Source organism: Schistocerca americana, chromosome 5, assembly GCF_021461395.2.
Source record: "Schistocerca americana isolate TAMUIC-IGC-003095 chromosome 5, iqSchAmer2.1, whole genome shotgun sequence".
NCBI classification, from domain to species: Eukaryota; Metazoa; Arthropoda; class Insecta; order Orthoptera; family Acrididae; genus Schistocerca; species Schistocerca americana.
The window spans coordinates 12,024,543-12,044,668 of NC_060123.1; positions in this window are offsets into that span (position 1 = coordinate 12,024,543).

Genomic DNA, 20,126 nt, shown 5'->3' on the forward strand with positions numbered 1-20,126 from the left:
GTATCCCAAAAGAAAATCCTGTCGTTTCCATAGAAACGTTACTCGATTTAGAAGGAGAAGTCATAGAACACATAGTATTTCATAGCGACGCAATTTCCGTGTGAATTCGTCAATGAGTGGGAGTGAGGGATGCAGCAAAGAAGGATTAGTGGATCGGAAATGAGATTGTCGTATCCCAAAGGAAAATCCTGTCGTTTCCATAGAAACGATACTCGATTTAGAAGGAAATGTCTTAGAACACATAGTATTTCATAGCGACGCAATTTCCGTGTGAATTCGTCAATGAGTGAGAGTGAGGTATGCCGTGAAGAAGGATTAGTGGATCGGAAATGAGATTGTCGTATCCCAAAAGTAAATCCTGTCGTTTCCATAGAAACGTTACTCGACTTAGAAGTAGAAGTCATAGAACCCATAGTATTGCATAGCGACGCAATTTCTGTGTTAATTCGTCAATGTGAGGGAGCTAGGGATGCAATAAATAAGGAATAGTGCATCGAGAAGGAGATACTCGTACCGCAAAAGAAAATCCTGTCGTTTCCATAGAAACGTTACTCGATTTAGAAGGAAATGTCTTAGAACACATAGTATTTCATAGCGACGCAACTTCCGTGTGCATTCATCAACGTGTGGGAGTGAGGGATGCAGTAAAGAAGGATTAGTGGATCGGAAATGTGATTGTCGTATCCCAAAAGAAAATCCTGTAGTTTCCATAGAAACGTTACTCGATTTAGAAGGAAATGTCTTAGAACACATAGTATTTCATAGCGACGCAACTTCCGTGTGAATTCATCGATGTGTGGGAGTGAGGGATGCAGTAAAGAAGGATTAGTGGATCGGAAATGTGATTGTCGTATCCCAAAAGAAAATCCTGTAGTTTCCATAGAAACGTTACTCGATTTAGAAGGAAATGTCTTAGAACACATAGTATTTCATAGCGACGCAAATTCCGTGTGAATTCGTCAATGTGTGGGAGTGAGGGATGCAGTAAAGAAGGATCAGTGGATCGGAAATGTGATTGTCGTATCCCAAAAGAAAATCCTGTCGTTTCCATCGAAACGTTACTCGATTTAGAAGGAGATGTCATAGAACACATAGTATTTCATAGCGACGCAATTTCCGTGTGAATTCGTCAATGGGTGGGAGGGAGGGATGCAGTGAAGAAGGATTAGTGGATCGGAAATGGGATTGTCGTATGCCAAAAGAAAATCCTGTCGTTTCCATAGAAACGTTACTCGATTTAGAAGGAGAAGTCATAGAACCCATAGTATTTCATAGCGACGCAATTTCTGTGTTCATTCGTCAATGTGAGGGAGCTAGGGATGCAATAAAGAAGGATTGTTCTTCGAGAAGGAGATACTCGTATCGCAAAAGAAAAGCAAGTCGTTTCCATAGAAACGATTCTCGATTTAGAAGTTGAAGACATAGAATCCATAGTATTTCATTCCGACGCAATTTCCGTGTGAATTCGTCAATGTGTGGGAGTGAGGGATGCAGTAAAGAAGGATTAGTGGATCGGAAATGTGATTGTCGTATCCCAAAAGAAAATCCGTTCGTTTCCATAGAAATGTTACTCGATTTAGAAGGAAATGTCTTAGAACACATAGTATTTCATAGCGACGCAATTTCCGTGTGAATTCGTCAATGAGTGGGAGTGAGGGATGCAGTAAAGAAGGATTAGTGGATCGGAAATGAGATTGTCGTATCCCAAAAGAAAATCCTGTCGTTTGCATAGAAACGATACTCGATTTAGAAGGAGAAGTCATAGAACCCATAGTATTTCATAGCGACGCTATTTCCGTGTGAATTCGTCAATGAGTGGGAGTGAGGGATGCAGTAAGGAAGGATTAGTGGATCGGAAATGAGATTGTCGTATCCCAAAAGAAAATCCTGTCGTTTCCATAGAAACGTGACTCGATTTAGAAGAAAATGTCTTAGAACCCATAGTATTTCATAGTGACGCAATTTCCATGTGAATTCGTCAATGAGTGGGAGTGAGGGATGCAGTAAAGAAGGATTAGTGGATCGGAAATGAGATTGTCGTATCCCAAAAGAAAATCCAGCCGTTTCCATAGAGACGTTACTCGATTTAGAAGGAGAAGTCATAGAACACTTAGTATTGCATAGCGACGCAATTTCTGTGTTAATTCGTCAATGTGAGGGAGCTAGGGATGCAATAAAGAAGGAAAAGTGCATCCAGAAGGAGATACTCGTATCGCAAAAGAAAATCCTGTCGTTTCCGTAGAAACGTTACTCGGTTTAGAAGGAAATGTCTTAGAACACATAGTATTTCATAGCGACGCAATTTCCGTGTGAATTCGTCAATGTCTGGGAGTGAGGGATACAGTTAAGATGAATTAGTGGATCGGAAATGAGAGTGTCGTATCCCAAAAGAAAATCCTGTCGTTTCCATAGAAACGTTAGTCGATTTAGAAGGAGAAGTCATAGAACCCATACTATTTCATAGCGACGCAATTTCCGTGTGAATTCGTCAATGAGTGGGAGTGAGGGAAGCAGTAAAGAAGGATTAGTGGATCGGAAATGAGATTGTCGTACCCCAAAAGAAAATCCTGTCGTTTCCATAGAAACGTAACTCGATTTAGAAGGAGAAGTCATAGAACCCATAGTATTTCATAGCGACGCAATTTCTGTGTGAATTCGTCAATGTGAGGGAGCTAGGGATGCAATAAAGAAGGAATAGTGCATCGAGAAGGAGATACTCGTATCGCAAAAGAAAATCCTGTCGTTCCCATAGAAACGTTACTCGATTTAGAAGGAAATGTCTTAGAACACATAGTATTTCATAGCGACGCAATTTCCGCGTAAATTCATCAATGTGTGGGAGTGAGGGATGCAGTAAAGAAGGATTAGTGGATCGGAAATGTGATTGTCGTATCCCAAAAGAAAGTCCTGTCGTTTCCATAGATACGTTACTCGAGTTAGAAGGAAATGTCTTAGAACACATAGTATTTCATAGCGACGCAATTTCCGTATGAATTCGTCAATGTGTGGGAGTGAGGGATGCAGTAAAGAAGGATTAGTGGATCGGAAATGTGATTGTCGTATCCCAAAAGAAAATCCTGTCGTTTCCATAGAAACGTTACTCGATTTAGAAGGAGAAGTCTTAGAATACATAGTATTTCATAGCGACGCAATTTCCGTGTGAATTCGTCAATGAGTGGGAGTGAGGGATGCAGTAAAGGGGGATTAGTTGATCGGAAATGAGATAGTCGTATCCCAAAAGAAAATCCTGTCGTTTCCATAGAAACGTTACTCGATTTAGAAGGAGAAGTCATAGAACCCATAGTATTTCATAGCGACGCAATTTCCGTGTGAATTCGTCAATGAGTGGGAGTGAGGGATGCAGTAAAGAAGGATTAGTGGATCGGAAATGAGATTCTCGTATCTCAAAAGAAAATCCTGTCGTTTCCATAGAAACGTTACTCGATTTAGAAGGAGAAGTCATAGAACCATAGTATTTTATTGCGACGCAATTTCCGTGTGAATTCGTCAATGTGTGGGAGTGAGGGAAGCAGTAAAGAAGGTGTAGTGGATCGGAAATGATATTGTCGTATGCCAAAAGAAAATCCTGTCGTTTCCATAGAAACGTTACTCGATTTAGAAGGAAATGTCTTGGAACACATAGTATTTCATAGCTACGCAATTTCCGTGTTAATTCGTTAATGTGAAGGAGCTAGGGATGCAATAAAGAAGGAATAGTGCATCGAGAAGGAGATACTCGTATCGCAAAAGAAAAGCCAGTCGTTTCCATAGAAACGATACTCGATTTAGAAGGAGAAGTCATAGAACCCATAGTATTTCATAGCGACGCAATTTCAGTGTGAATTCATCAATGTGTGGGAGTGAGGGATGCAGTAAAGATGGATTAGTGGATCGTAAATGTAATTGTCGTATCCCAAAAGAAAATCCTGTAGTTTCCATAGAAACGTTACTCGATTTAGAAGGAAATGTCTTAGAACACATAGTATTTCATAGCGACGCAATTTCCGTGTGAAATCGTCAATGTGTATGAGTGAGGGATGCAGTAAAGAAGGATTAGTGGATCGGAAATGTGATTGTCGTATCCCAAAAGAAAATCCTGTCGTTTCCATAGAAACGTTACTCGATTTAGAAGGAGAAGTTTTAGAACACATAGTATTTCATAGCGACGCAATTTCCGTGTGAATTCGTCAATGAGTGGGAGTGAGGGATGCAGTAAAGATGGATTAGTGGATCGGAAATGAGGTTGTCGTATCCCAAAAGAAAATCCTGTCGTTTCCACAGAAACGTTACTCGATTTAGAAGGAGAAGTCATAGAACCCATAGTATTTCATAGCGACGCAATTTCCGTGTGAATTCGTCAATGTGTGGGAGTGAGGGATGCAGTAAAGAAGGATTAGTGGATCGGAAATGAGATTGTCGTATCCCAAAAGAATATCCTCTCGTTTCCATAGAAACGTTACTTGATTTAGAAGGAAATGTCTTAGAACACATAGTATTTCATAGCGACGCAATATTCGTGTGAATTCGTCAATGTGTGGGAGTGAGGGATGCAGTAAAGATGGATTAGTGGATCGGAAATGTGATTGTCGTATCCCAAAAGAAAATTCTGTCGTTTCCATAGAAACGTTACTCGATTTAGAAGGAAATGTCTTAGAACACATAGTATTACATAGCGACGAAATTTCCGTGTGAATTCGTCAATGTGTGGGAGTGAGGGATGCAGTAAAGAAGGATTAGTGGATCGGAAATGAGATTGTCGTATCCCAAAAGAAAATCCTGTCGTTTCCATAGAAACGTTATTCGATTTAGAAGGAGAAGTCATAGAAACCATAGTATTTCATAGCGACGCAATTTCCGTGTGAATTCGTCAATGAGTGGGAGTGAGGGATGCAGTAAAGAAGGGTTAGTGGATCGGAAATGTGATTGTCGTATCCCAAAAGAAAATCCTATCGTTTCCATAGAAACGTTACTCGATTTAGGAGGAAATGTCTTAGAACACATAGTATTTCATGGCGACGCAATTTCCGTGTTAATTCGTCAATGTGAGGGAGCTAGGGATGCAATAAAGAAGGAATAGTGCTTCGAGAAAGAGATACTCATATCGCAAAAGAAAAACCAGTCGTTTCCATAGAAACGATACTCGATTTAGAAGGTGAAGTCATAGAACCCATAGTATTTCATAGCGACGCTATTTCCGTGTGAATTCATCAATGTATGGGAGTGAGGGATGCAGTAAAGATGGATTAGTGGATCGGAAATGTGATTGTCTCATCCCAAAAGAAAATTCTGTCGTTTCCATAGAAACGTTACTCGATTTAGAAGGAAATGGCTTAGAAACATAGTACTTCATAGCGACGCAATTTCCGTGTGAATTCGTCAATGTGTGGGATTGAGGGATGCAGTAAAGAAGGATTAGTGGATCGGAAATGAGATTGCCGTATCCCAAAAGAAAGTCCTGTCGTTTCCATAGAAACGTTACTCGATTTAGAAGGAAATGTCTTAGAACACATAGTATTTCATAGCGAAGCAATTTCCGTGTAAATTCATCAATGAGTGGGAGTGAGGGATGCAGTAAAGAAGGATTAGTGGATCGGAAATGTGATTGTCGTATCCCAAAAAGAAAATCCTGTCGTTTCCATAGAAACGTTACTCGATTTAGAGGGAGAAGTCTTAGAATACATAGTATTTCATAGCGACGCAATTTCCGTGTTAATTCGTTAATGTGAGGGAGCTAGGGATGCAATAAAGAAGGAATAGTGCATCGAGAAGGAGATACTCGTATCGCAAAAGAAAAGCCAGTCGTTTCCATTGAAACGATACTCAATTTAGAAGGAGAAGTCATAGAACCCATAGTATTTCATTGCGACGCAATTTCTGTGTTAATTCGTCAATGTGTGGGAGTGAGGGATGCAGTAAAGAAGGGTTAGTGGATCGGAAATGTGATTGTCGTATCCCAAAAGAAAATCCTATCGTTTCCATAGAAACGTTACTCGATTTAGGAGGAAATGTCTTAGAACACATAGTATTTCATAGCGACGCAATTTCCGTGTGAATTCGTCAATGAGTGGGTGTGAGGGATGCAGTAAAGAAGGATTAGTGGATCGGAAATGAGATTGTCGTATCCCAAAAGAAAATCCTGTCGTTTCCATAGAAACGTTACTCGATTTAGAAGGAGAAGTCATAGAACCCATAATTTTTCATAGCGACGCAATTTCTGTGTTAATTCGTCAATGTGAGGGAGCTAGGGATGCAATAATGAAGGAATAGTGCATCGAGAAGGAGATACTCTTATCGCAAAAGAAAATCCTGTCGTTTCCATAGAAACGTTACTCGATTTAGAAGGAAATGTCTTAGAACACATAGTATTTCATAGCGACGCAATTTCCGTGCGAATTCATCAATGTGTGGGAGTGAGCTATGCAGTAAAGAAGGATTAGTGGATCGGAAATGTGATTGTCGTATCCCAAAAGAAAATCCTGTAGTTTCCATAGAAACGTTACTCGATTTAGAAGGAAATGTCTTAGAACACATAGTATTTCATAGCGACGCAATTTCCGCGTGAATTCGTCAATGTGTGGGAGTGAGGGATGCAGTAAAGTAGGATTAGTGGATCGGAAATGTGATTGTCGTATCCCAAAAGAAAATCCTGTCGTTTCATAGAAACGTTACTCGATTTAGAAGGAGAAGTCTTAGAACACATAGTATTTCATAGCGACGCAATTTCCGTGTGAATTCGTCAATGAGTGGGAGTGAGGGATGCAGTAAAGATGGATTAGTGGATCGGAAATGAGATTGTCGTATCCCAAAAGAAAATCCTGTCGTTTCCATAGAAACGTTACTCGATTTAGAAGGAGAAGTCATAGAACCCATAGTATTTCATAGCGACGCAATTTCCGTGTGAATTCGTCAATGAGTGGGAGTGAGGGGGTCAGTAAAGAAGGATTAGTGGATCGGAAATGAGATTGTCGTATCCCAAAAGAATATCCTGTCGTTTCCATAGAAACGTTACTCGATTTAGAAGGAAATGTCTTAGAACACATAGTATTTCATAGCGACGCAATTTCCGTGTGAATTCGTCAATGAGTGGGAGTGAGGGATGCAGTAAAGTAGGATTAGTGGATCGGAAATGAGATTGACGTACCCCAAAAGAATATCCTGTCGTTTCCATAGAAAAGTTACTCGATTTAGAAGGAGAAGACATAGAACACATAGTATTTCATAGCGACGCAATTTCCGTGTGAATTCGTCAATGAGTGGGAGTGAGGGATGCAGTAAAGAAGGATTAGTGGATCGGAAATGTGATTGTCGTATCCCAAAAGAAAATTCTGTCGTTTCCATAGAAACGTTACTTGATTTAGAAGGAAATGTCTTAGAACACATAGTATTTCATAGCGACGCAATTTCCGGGTGAATTCGTCAATGTGTGGGAGTGAGGGATGCAGTAAAGATGGATTAGTGGATCGGAAAAGTGATTGTCGTATCCCAAAAGAAAATTCTGTCGTTTCCATAGAAACGTTACTCGATTTAGAAGGAAATGTCTTAGAACACATAGTATTTCATAGCGACGCAATTTCCGTGTGAATTCGTCAATGAGTGGGAGTGAGGGAGGCAGTGAAGAAGGATTAGTGGATCGGAAATGAGATTATCGTATCCCAAAAGAAAATCCTGTCGTTTCCATAGAAACGATACTCGATTTAGAAGGAGAAGTCTTAGAACACATAGTATTTCATAGCGACGCAATTTCCGTGTGAATTCGTCAATGAGTGGGAGTGAGGGATGCAGTAAAGATGGATTAGTGGATCGGAAATGAGATTGTCGTATACCAAAAGAAAATCCTGTCGTTTCCATAGAAAGGTTTGTCGATTTAGTAGGAGAAGTCATAGAACCCATAGTATTTCATAGCGACGCAATTTCCGTGTGAATTCGTCAATGAGTGGGAGTGAGGGATGCAGTAAAGAACGATTAGTGGATCGGAAATGAGATTGTCGTATCCCAAAAGAATATCCTGTCGTTTCCATAGAAACGTTACTCGATTTAGAAGGAAATGTCTTAGAACACATAGTATTTCATAGCGACGCAATTTCCGTGTGAATTCGTCAATGAGTGGGAGTTAGGGATGCAGTAAAGAAGGATTAGTGGATCGGAAATGAGATTGTCGTACCCCAAAAGAAAATCCTGTCGATTCCATAGAAACGTTACTCGATTTAGAAGGAGGAGTCATAGAACACATAGTATTTCATAGCGACGCAATTTCCGCGTGAATTCGTCAATGAGTGGGAGTGAGGGATGCATTAAAGAAGGATTAGTGGATCGGAAATCTGATTGTCGTATCCCAAAAGAAAATTCTGTCGTTTCCATAGAAACGTTACTTGATTTAGAAGGAAATGTCTTAGAACACATAGTATTTCATAGCGACGCAATTTCCGTGTGAATTCGTCAATGTGTGGGAGTGAGGGATGCAGTAACGAAGGATTAGTGGATCGGAAATGAGATTGTCGTATCCCAAAAGAAAATCCTGTCGTTTCCATAGAAACATTACACGATTTAGAAGGAGAAGTGATGGAACCCATAGACTTTCATAGCGACGCAATTTCCGTGTGAATTCGTCAATGTGTGGGAGTGAGGGATGCAGTAAAGATGGATTAGTCGATCGGAAATGTGATTGTCGTATCCCAAAAGAAAATTCTGTCGTTTCCATAGAAACGTTACTCGATTTAGAAGGAAATGTCTTAGAACACATAGTATTTCATAGCGACGCAATTTCCGTGTGAATTCGTCAAGTTGTGGGAGTGAGGGATGCAGTAAAGAAGGATTAGTGGATCGCAAATGAGATTATCGTATCCCAAAAGAAAATCCTGTCGTTTCCATAGAAACGTTAGTCGATTTAGAAGGAAATGTCTTAGAACACATAGTATTTCATAGCGACGCAATTTCCGTGTGAATTCGTCAATGAGTGGGAGTGAGGGATGCAGTACAGAAGGATTAGTGGATCGGAAATGAGATTGTCGTATCCCAAAAGAAAATCCTGTCGTTTCCATAGAAACGTTATTCGATTTAGAAGGAGAAGTCATAGAACCCATAGTATTTTATAGCGACGCTATTTCCGTGTGAATCCGTCAGTGTGTGGGAGTGAGATATGCAGTAAGGATGGTGTAGTGGATCGAAAATGTGATTGTCGTATCCCTAAAGAAAATCCTGTCGTTTCCATAGAAACGTTACTCGATTTAGAAGGAAATGTCTTTGAACACATAGTATTTCATTGCGGCGCAATTTCCGTGTTAATTCGTCAATGTGAGGGAGCTAGGGATGCAATAAAAAAGGAATAGTGCATCGAGAAGGTGACACTCGTATCGCAAAAGAAAATCCTGTCGTTCCCATAGAAACGTTACTCGATTTAGAAGGAAATGTCTTAGAACACATAGTATTTCATAGCGACGCAATTTCCGTGTGAATTCGTCAATGAGTGGGAGTGAGGGATGCAGTAAAGAAGGATTAGTGGATCGGAAATGTGATTGTCATATCCCAAAAGAAAATCCTGTCGTTTCCATAGAAACGTTACTCGATTTAGAAGGAAATGTCTTAGAACACATAGTATTTCATAGCGACGCAATTTCCGTGTGAATTCGTCAATGAGTGGGAGTGAGGGATGCAGTAAAGAAGGATTAGTGGATAGGAAATGTGATTGTCGTATCCCAAAAGAAAATCCTGTCGTTTCCATAGAAACGTTACTCGATTAAGAAGGAGAAGTCTTAGAATACATAGTATTTCATAGCGACGCAATTTCCGTGTGAATTCGTCAATGAGTGGGAGTGAGGGATGCAGTAAAGAAGGATTAGTGGATTGGAAATGTCATTGTCGTATGCCAAATGAATATCCTGTCGTTTCCATAGAAACGTTACTCGATTTAGAAGGAGAAGTCTTAGAATACATAGTATTTCATAGCGACGCAATTTCCGTGTGAATTCGTCAATGAGTGGGAGTGAGGGATGCAGTAAAGAGGGATTAGTGGATCGGAAATGAGATAGTCGTATCCCAAAAGAAAATCCTGTCGTATCCATAGAAACGTTACTCGATTTAGAAGGAGAAGTCATAGAACCCATAGTATTTCATAGCGACGCAATTTCCGTGTGAATTCGTCAATCAGTGGGAGTGAGGGATGCAGTAAAGAATGAGAAGTCGATCGCAAATGAGATTGTCGTATCCCAAAAGAAAACCTGTCGTTTCCATAGAAACGTTACTCGATTTAGAAGGAGAAGTCATAGAACCCATAGTATTGCATAGCGACGCAATTTCTGTGTTAATTCGTGAATGTGAGGGAGCTAGGGATGCAATAAATAAGGAATAGTGCATCGAGAAGGAGATACTCGTATCGCAAAAGAAAATCCTGTCGTTTCCATAGAAACGTTACTCGATTTAGAAGGAAATGTCTTAGAACACATAGTATTTCATAGCGACGCAATTTCCGTGTGAATTCGTCAATGAGTGGGAGTGAGGGATGCAGTAAAGAAGGATTAGTGGATAGGAAATGTGATTGTCGTATCCCAAAAGAAAATCTTGTCGTTTCCATAGAAACGTTACTCGATTTAGAAGGGGAAGTCTTAGAATACATAGTATTTCATAGCGACGCAATTTCCGTGTGAATTCGTCAACGAGTGGGAGTGAGGGATGCAGTAAAGAGGGATTAGTGGATCGGAAATGAGATAGTAGTATCCCAAAAGAAAATCCTGTCGTATCCATAGAAACGTTACTCGATTTAGAAGGAGAAGTCATAGAACCCATAGTATTTCATAGCGACGCAATTTCCGTGTGAATTCGTCAATGAGTGGGAGTGAGGGATGCAGTAAAGGAGGATTAGTGGATCGGAAATGTGATTGTCGTAACCCCAAAAGAAAACCCTGCTGTTTCCATAGAAACGTTACTCGATTTAGAAGTAAATGTCTTAGAACACATAGTATTTCATGGCGACGCAAAATTCCGTATGAATTCGTCAATGTGTGGGAGTGAGGGATGCAGTAAAGATGGATTGGTGGATCGGAAATGAGATTGTCGTATCCCAAAAGAAAATCCTGTCGTTTCCATAGAAACGTTACTCGATTTAGAGGGAGAAGTCGTAGAACCCTTAGTATTTCATAGCGACGCATTTTCCGTGTGAAATCGTCAATGTGTGGGAGTGAGGGATGCAGTAAAGAAGGATTAGTGGATCGGAAATGTGATTGTGGTATCCCAAAAGAAAATCCTGTCGTTTCCATAGAAACGTTACTCGATTTAGAAGGAAATGTCTTAGAACACATAGTATTCCATAGCGACGCAATTTCCGTGTGAATTCGTCAATGAGTGGGAGTGAGGGATGCAGTAAAGAAGGATTAGTGGATCGGAAATGAGATTGTCGTATCCCAAAAGAAAATCCTGTCGTTTCCATAGAAACATTACTCGATTTAGAAGGAAATGTCTAGGAACACATAGTATTTCATAGCTACGCAATTTCCGTGTTAATTCGTTAATGTGAGGGTGCTAGGGATGCAATAAGGAAGGAATAGTGCATCGAGAAGGAGATACTCGTATCGCAAAAGAAAAGCCAGTCGTTTCCATAGAAACGATACTCAATTTAGAAGGAGAAGTCATAGAACACATAGTATTTCATAGCGACGCAATATCTGTGTTAACTCGTCAATGTGAGGGAGCTAGGGATGCAATAAAGACGGAATAGTGCATCGAGAAGGAGATACTCGTATCGCAAAAGAAAATCCTGTCGCTTCCATAGAAAAGTTACTTGATTTAGAAGGAGAAGGCGTAGAACCCATAGTATTTCCTTGCGACGCAATTGTTGTGTTAATTCATCAATGTGTGGGAGTGATGGATGCAGTAAAGAAGGATTAGTGGATCGGAAATGTGATTGTCGTATTCCAAAAGAAAATCCTGTCGGTTCCAGAGAAACGTTACTCGATTTAGAAGGAAATGTCTTAGAACACATAGTATTTCATAGCGACGCAATTTACGTGTGAATTCGTCACTGAGTGGGAGTGAGGGATGCAGTAAAGAAGGATTAGTGGATCGGAAATGAGATTGTCGTATCCCAAAAGAAATCCTGTCGTTTCCATAGAAACGTTACTCGATTTAGAAGGAGAAGTCATAGAACCCATAGTATTTCATAGCGACGCAATTTCTGTGTTAATTCGTCAATGTGAGGGAGCTAGGGATGCAATAATGAAGGAATAGTGCATCGAGAAGGAGATACTCGTATCGCAAAAGAAAATCCTGTCGTTTCCATAGAAACGTTACTCGATTTAGAAGGAAATGTCTTAGAACACATAGTATTTCATAGCGATGCAATTTCCGTGTGAATTCATCAATGTGTGGGAGTGAGGGATGCAGTAAAGAAGGTATAGTGGATCGGAAATGTGATTGTCGTATCCCAAAAGAAAATTCTGTAGTCTCCATATAAACGTTACTCGATTTAGAAGGAAATGTCTTAGAACACATAGTATTTCATAGCGACGCAATTTCCGTGTGAATTCGTCAATGTGTGGGAGTGAGGGATGCAGTAAAGTAGGATTAGTGGATCGGAAATGTGATTGTCGTATCCCAAAAGAAAATCCTGTCGTTTCCATAGAAACGATACTCGATTTAGAAGGAGAAGTCTTAGAACACATAGTATTTCATAGCGACGCAATTTCCGTGTGAATTCGTCGATGAGTGGGAGTGAGGGATGCAGTAAAGATGGATTAGTGGATCGGAAATGAGATTGTCGTATACCAAAAGAAAATCCTGTCGTTTCCATAGAAACGTTTGTCGATTTAGTAGGAGAAGTCATAGAACCCATAGTATTTCATAGCGACGCAATTTCCGTGTGAATTCGTCAATGAGTGGGAGTGAGGGATGCAGTAAAGAAAGATTAGTGGATCGGAAATGAGATTGTCGTATCACAAAAGAATATCCTGTCGTTTCCATAGAAACGTTACTCGATTTAGAAGGAAATGTCTTAGAACACATAGTATTTCATAGCGACGCAATTTCCGTGTGAATTCGTCAATGAGTGGGAGTTAGGGATGCAGTAAAGAAGGATTAGTGGATCGGAAATGAGATTGTCGTACCCCAAAAGAAAATCCTGTCGATTCCATAGAAACGTTACTCGATTTAGAAGGAGGAGTCATAGAACACATAGTATTTCATAGCGACGCAATTTCCGCGTGAATTCGTCAATGAGTGGGAGTGAGGGATGCAGTAAAGAAGGATTAGTGGATCGGAAATCTGATTGTCGTATCCCAAAAGAAAATTCTGTCGTTTCCATAGAAACGTTACTTGATTTAGAAGGAAATGTCTTAGAACACATAGTATTTCATAGCGACGCAATTTCCGTGTGAATTCGTCAATGTGTGGGAGTGAGGGATGCAGTAACGAAGGATTAGTGGATCGGAAATGAGATTGTCGTATCCCAAAAGAAAATCCTGTCGTTTCCATAGAAACATTACTCGATTTAGAAGGAGAAGTGATGGAACCCATAGACTTTCATAGCGACGCAATTTCCGTGTGAATTCGTCAATGTGTGGGAGTGAGGGATGCAGTAAAGATGGATTAGTCGATCGGAAATGTGATTGTCGTATCCCAAAAGAAAATTCTGTCGTTTCCATAGAAACGTTACTCGATTTAGAAGGAGAAGTCATAGAACACATAGTATTTCATAGCGACGCAATATCTGTGTTAACTCGTCAATGTGAGGGAGCTAGGGATGCAATAAAGACGGAATAGTGCATCGAGAAGGAGATACTCGAATCGCAAAAGAAAATCCTGTCGCTTCCATAGAAACGTTACTTGATTTAGAAGGAGAAGGCGTAGAACCCATAGTATTTCCTTGCGACGCAATTGTTGTGTTAATTCATCAATGTGTGGGAGTGATGGATGCAGTAAAGAAGGATTAGTGGATCGGAAATGTGATTGTCGTATTCCAAAAGAAAATCCTGTCGGTTCCAGAGAAACGTTACTCGATTTAGAAGGAAATGTCTTAGAACACATAGTATTTCATAGCGACGCAATTTACGTGTGAATTCGTCACTGAGTGGGAGTGAGGGATGCAGTAAAGAAGGATTAGTGGATCGGAAATGAGATTGTCGTATCCCAAAAGAAATCCTGTCGTTGCCATAGAAACGTTACTCGATTTAGAAGGAGAAGTCATAGAACCCATAGTATTTCATAGCGACGCAATTTCTGTGTTAATTCGTCAATGTGAGGGAGCTAGGGATGCAATAATGAAGGAATAGTGCATCGAGAAGGAGATACTCGTATAGCAAAAGAAAATCCTGTCGTTTCCATAGAAACGTTACTCGATTTAGAAGGAAATGTCTTAGAACACATAGTATTTCATAGCGATGCAATTTCCGTGTGAATTCATCAATGTGTGGGAGTGAGGGATGCAGTAAAGAAGGTATAGTGGATCGGAAATGTGATTGTCGTATCCCAAAAGAAAATTCTGTAGTCTCCATATAAACGTTACTCGATTTAGAAGGAAATGTCTTAGAACACATAGTATTTCATAGCGACGCAATTTCCGTGTGAATTCGTCAATGTGTGGGAGTGAGGGATGCAGTAAAGTAGGATTAGTGGATCGGAAATGTGATTGTCGTATCCCAAAAGAAAATCCTGTCGTTTCCATAGAAACGATACTCGATTTAGAAGGAGAAGTCTTAGAACACATAGTATTTCATAGCGACGCAATTTCCGTGTGAATTCGTCGATGAGTGGGAGTGAGGGATGCAGTAAAGATGGATTAGTGGATCGGAAATGAGATTGTCGTATACCAAAAGAAAATCCTGTCGTTTCCATAGAAACGTTTGTCGATTTAGTAGGAGAAGTCATAGAACCCATAGTATTTCATAGCGACGCAATTTCCGTGTGAATTCGTCAATGAGTGGGAGTGAGGGATGCAGTAAAGAAAGATTAGTGGATCGGAAATGAGATTGTCGTATCCCAAAAGAATATCCTGTCGTTTCCATAGAAACGTTACTCGATTTAGAAGGAAATGTCTTAGAACACATAGTATTTCATAGCGACGCAATTTCCGTGTGAATTCGTCAATGAGTGGGAGTTAGGGATGCAGTAAAGAAGGATTAGTGGATCGGAAATGAGATTGTCGTACCCCAAAAGAAAATCCTGTCGATTCCATAGAAACGTTACTCGATTTAGAAGGAGGAGTCATAGAACACATAGTATTTCATAGCGACGCAATTTCCGCGTGAATTCGTCAATGAGTGGGAGTGAGGGATGCAGTAAAGAAGGATTAGTGGATCGGAAATCTGATTGTCGTATCCCAAAAGAAAATTCTGTCGTTTCCATAGAAACGTTACTTGATTTAGAAGGAAATGTCTTAGAACACATAGTATTTCATAGCGACGCAATTTCCGTGTGAATTCGTCAATGTGTGGGAGTGAGGGATGCAGTAACGAAGGATTAGTGGATCGGAAATGAGATTGTCGTATCCCAAAAGAAAATCCTGTCGTTTCCATAGAAACATTACTCGATTTAGAAGGAGAAGTGATGGAACCCATAGACTTTCATAGCGACGCAATTTCCGTGTGAATTCGTCAATGTGTGGGAGTGAGGGATGCAGTAAAGATGGATTAGTCGATCGGAAATGTGATTGTCGTATCCCAAAAGAAAATTCTGTCGTTTCCATAGAAACGTTACTCGATTTAGAAGGAAACGTCTTAGAACACATAGTATTTCATAGCGACGCAATTTCCGTGTGAATTCGTCAAGTTGTGGGAGTGAGGGATGCAGTAAAGAAGGATTAGTGGATCGCAAATGAGATTATCGTATCCCAAAAGAAAATCCTGTCGTTTCCATAGAAACGTTAGTCGATTTAGAAGGAAATGTCTTAGAACACATAGTATTTCATAGCGACGCAATTTCCGTGTGAATTCGTCAATGAGTGGGAGTGAGGGATGCAGTAAAGAGGGATTAGTGGATCGGAAATGAGATAGTAGTATCCCAAAAGAAAATCCTGTCGTATCCATAGAAACGTTACTCGATTTAGAAGGAGAAGTCATAGAACCCATAGTATTTCATAGCGACGCAATTTCCGTGTGAATTCGTCAATGAGTGGGAGTGAGGGATGCAGTAAAGGAGGATTAGTGGATCGGAAATGTGATTGTCGTAACCCCAAAAGAAAACCCTGCCGTTTCCATAGAAACGTTACTCGATTTAGAAGTAAATGTCTTAGAACACATAGTATTTCATGGCGACGCAATTTCCGTATGAATTCGTCAATGTGTGGGAGTGAGGGATGCAGTAAAGATGGATTGGTGGATCGGAAATGAGATTGTCGTATCCCAAAAGAAAATCCTGTCGTTTCCATAGAAACGTTACTCGATTTAGAGGGAGAAGTCGTAGAACCCTTAGTATTTCATAGCGACGCATTTTCCGTGTGAAATCGTCAATGTGTGGGAGTGAGGGATGCAGTAAAGAAGGATTAGTGGATCGGAAATGTGATTGTGGTATCCCAAAAGAAAATCCTGTCGTTTCCATAGAAACGTTACTCGATTTAGAAGGAAATGTCTTAGAACACATAGTATTCCATAGCGACGCAATTTCCGTGTGAATTCGTCAATGAGTGGGAGTGAGGGATGCAGTAAAGAAGGATTAGTGGATCGGAAATGAGATTGTCGTATCCCAAAAGAAAATCCTGTCGTTTCCATAGAAACATTACTCGATTTAGAAGGAAATGTCTAGGAACACATAGTATTTCATAGCTACGCAATTTCCGTGTTAATTCGTTAATGTGAGGGTGCTAGGGATGCAATAAAGAAGGAATAGTGCATCGAGAAGGAGATACTCGTATCGCAAAAGAAAAGCCAGTCGTTTCCATAGAAACGATACTCAATTTAGAAGGAGAAGTCATAGAACACATAGTATTTCATAGCGACGCAATATCTGTGTTAACTCGTCAATGTGAGGGAGCTAGGGATGCAATAAAGACGGAATAGTGCATCGAGAAGGAGATACTCGTATCGCAAAAGAAAATCCTGTCGCTTCCATAGAAACGTTACTTGATTTAGAAGGAGAAGGCGTAGAACCCATAGTATTTCCTTGCGACGCAATTGTTGTGTTAATTCATCAATGTGTGGGAGTGATGGATGCAGTAAAGAAGGATTAGTGGATCGGAAATGTGATTGTCGTATTCCAAAAGAAAATCCTGTCGGTTCCAGAGAAACGTTACTCGATTTAGAAGGAAATGTCTTAGAACACATAGTATTTCATAGCGACGCAATTTACGTGTGAATTCGTCACTGAGTGGGAGTGAGGGATGCAGTAAAGAAGGATTAGTGGATCGGAAATGAGATTGTCGTATCCCAAAAGAAATCCTGTCGTTTCCATAGAAACGTTACTCGATTTAGAAGGAGAAGTCATAGAACCCATAGTATTTCATAGCGACGCAATTTCTGTGTTAATTCGTCAATGTGAGGGAGCTAGGGATGCAATAATGAAGGAATAGTGCATCGAGAAGGAGATACTCGTATCGCAAAAGAAAATCCTGTCGTTTCCATAGAAACGTTACTCGATTTAGAAGGAAATGTCTTAGAACACATAGTATTTCATAGCGATGCAATTTCCGTGTGAATTCATCAATGTGTGGGAGTGAGGGATGCAGTAAAGAAGGTATAGTGGATCGGAAATGTGATTGTCGTATCCCAAAAGAAAATTCTGTAGTCTCCATATAAACGTTACTCGATTTAGAAGGAAATGTCTTAGAACACATAGTATTTCATAGCGACGCAATTTCCGTGTGAATTCGTCAATGTGTGGGAGTGAGGGATGCAGTAAAGTAGGATTAGTGGATCGGAAATGTGATTGTCGTATCCCAAAAGAAAATCCTGTCGTTTCCATAGAAACGATACTCGATTTAGAAGGAGAAGTCTTAGAACACATAGTATTTCATAGCGACGCAATTTCCGTGTGAATTCGTCGATGAGTGGGAGTGAGGGATGCAGTAAAGATGGATTAGTGGATCGGAAATGAGATTGTCGTATACCAGAAGAAAATCCTGTCGTTTCCATAGAAACGTTTGTCGATTTAGTAGGAGAAGTCATAGAACCCATAGTATTTCATAGCGACGCAATTTCCGTGTGAATTCGTCAATGAGTGGGAGTGAGGGATGCAGTAAAGAAAGATTAGTGGATCGGAAATGAGATTGTCGTATCCCAAAAGAATATCCTGTCGTTTCCATAGAAACGTTACTCGATTTAGAAGGAAATGTCTTAGAACACATAGTATTTCATAGCGACGCAATTTCCGTGTGAATTCGTCAATGAGTGGGAGTTAGGGATGCAGTAAAGAAGGATTAGTGGATCGGAAATGAGATTGTCGTACCCCAAAAGAAAATCCTGTCGATTCCATAGAAACGTTACTCGATTTAGAAGGAGGAGTCATAGAACACATAGTATTTCATAGCGACGCAATTTCCGCGTGAATTCGTCAATGAGTGGGAGTGAGGGATGCAGTAAAGAAGGATTAGTGGATCGGAAATCTGATTGTCGTATCCCAAAAGAAAATTCTGTCGTTTCCATAGAAACGTTACTTGATTTAGAAGGAAATGTCTTAGAACACATAGTATTTCATAGCGACGCAATTTCCGTGTGAATTCGTCAATGTGTGGGAGTGAGGGATGCAGTAACGAAGGATTAGTGGATCGGAAATGAGATTGTCGTATCCCAAAAGAAAATCCTGTCGTTTCCATAGAAACATTAGTCGATTTAGAAGGAGAAGTGATGGAACCCATAGACTTTCATAGCGACGCAATTTCCGTGTGAATTCGTCAATGTGTGGGAGTGAGGGATGCAGTAAAGATGGATTAGTCGATCGGAAATGTGATTGTCGTATCCCAAAAGAAAATTCTGTCGTTTCCATAGAAACGTTACTCGATTTAGAAGGAAATGTCTTAGAACACATAGTATTTCACAGCGACGCAATTTCCGTGTGAATTCGTCAAGTTGTGGGAGTGAGGGATGCAGTAAAGAAGGATTAGTGGATCGCAAATGAGATTATCGTATCCCAAAAGAAAATCCTGTCGTTTCCATAGAAACGTTAGTCGATTTAGAAGGAAATGTCTTAGAACACATAGTATTTCATAGCGACGCAATTTCCGTGTGAATTCGTCAATGAGTGGGAGTGAGGGATGCAGTACAGAAGGATTAGTGGATCGGAAATGAGATTGTCGTATCCCAAAAGAAAATCCTGTCGTTTCCATAGAAACGTTATTCGATTTAGAAGGAGAAGTCATAGAACCCATAGTATTTTATAGCGACGCTATTTCCGTGTGAATCCGTCAATGTGTGGGAGTGAGGGATGCAGTAAGGATGGTGTAGTGGATCGAAAATGTGATTGTCGTATCCCTAAAGAAAATCCTGTCGTTTCCATAGAAACGTTACTCGATTTAGAAGGAAATGTCTTTGAACACATAGTATTTCATTGCGGCGCAATTTCCGTGTTAATTCGTCAATGTGAGGGAGCTAGGGATGCAATAAAAAAGGAATAGTGCATCGAGAAGGTGACACTCGTATCGCAAAAGAAAATCCTGTCGTTTCCATAGAAACGTTACTCGATTTAGAAGGAAATGTCTTAGAACACATAGTATTTCATAGCGACGCAATTTCCGTGTGAATTCGTCAATGAGTGGGAGTGAGGGATGCAGTAAAGAAGGATTAGTGGATCGGAAATGTGATTGTCATATCCCAAAAGAAAATCCTGTCGTTTCCATAGAAACGTTACTCGATTTAGAAGGAAATGTCTTAGAACACATAGTATTTCAAAGCGACGCAATTTCCGTGTGAATTCGTCAATGAGTGGGAGTGAGGGATGCAGTAAAGAAGGATTAGTGGATAGGAAATGTGATTGTCGTATCCCAAAAGAAAATCCTGTCGTTTCCATAGAAACGTTACTCGATTTAGAAGGAGAAGTCTTAGAATACATAGTATTTCATAGCGACGCTATTTCCGTGTGAATTCGTCAATGAGTGGGAGTGAGGGATGCAGTAAAGAAGGATTAGTGGATAGGAAATGTCATTGTCGTATGCCAAATGAATATCCTGTCGTTTCCATAGAAACGTTACTCGATTTAGAAGGAGAAGTCTTAGAATA